The following is a 582-nucleotide window of genomic DNA, read 5'->3' as shown; positions in this document are numbered from 1 at the left end:
AATCATAGTATAAGTTTTTGCTTATGTAAGTATAGTATTTCGTCTTTTAGTCGGAGAATTCACACTAAAGTTGGAATTGTGTAGGCATATAATTTTTTTTATTTTTTGTGTAGATAAAGTGACATATGAATCTTTGATGAAATAGGGTAACATTGTTTATCATAATAATCTCTTTTAATCTCCCAATTCTTCTTATTTATTCAGTTTTTGTGGACGTGTTTTGTTTTTTTTTTTTTTTTTTTTGTTGATTTGAGGCGTCATTCATGAAAACATGTATGATATGAGTTTTTGTTAATGTTGATCGGTCTATTGTGATTTTTTTCTTTTTTTAGCATTGAGCTTGGAAATTATTTTATAATATTTTTAATTCTTAAARAAGAAACCAAACATAATAAGGTGTTATCCTCTAAACATTAGAAACCCATTTTTTTCTTAGATTTTTGATTTTTTAAAATATTTGATATATGTAAAAGACTTTTTCATCCTTATATTTAAAATATGAAATTCCATATAATACATATCTTTTATTTTACAGAATTTTATTAAAACCTCTATTTTCAGGATTTTTTTATAAATAAACCA

Source organism: Cynara cardunculus, assembly GCF_001531365.2.
Source record: "Cynara cardunculus var. scolymus isolate 2C chromosome LG 12, CcrdV1, whole genome shotgun sequence".
Lineage (NCBI taxonomy): Eukaryota > Viridiplantae > Streptophyta > Magnoliopsida > Asterales > Asteraceae > Cynara > Cynara cardunculus.
This window is presented reverse-complemented; position numbering follows the sequence as displayed.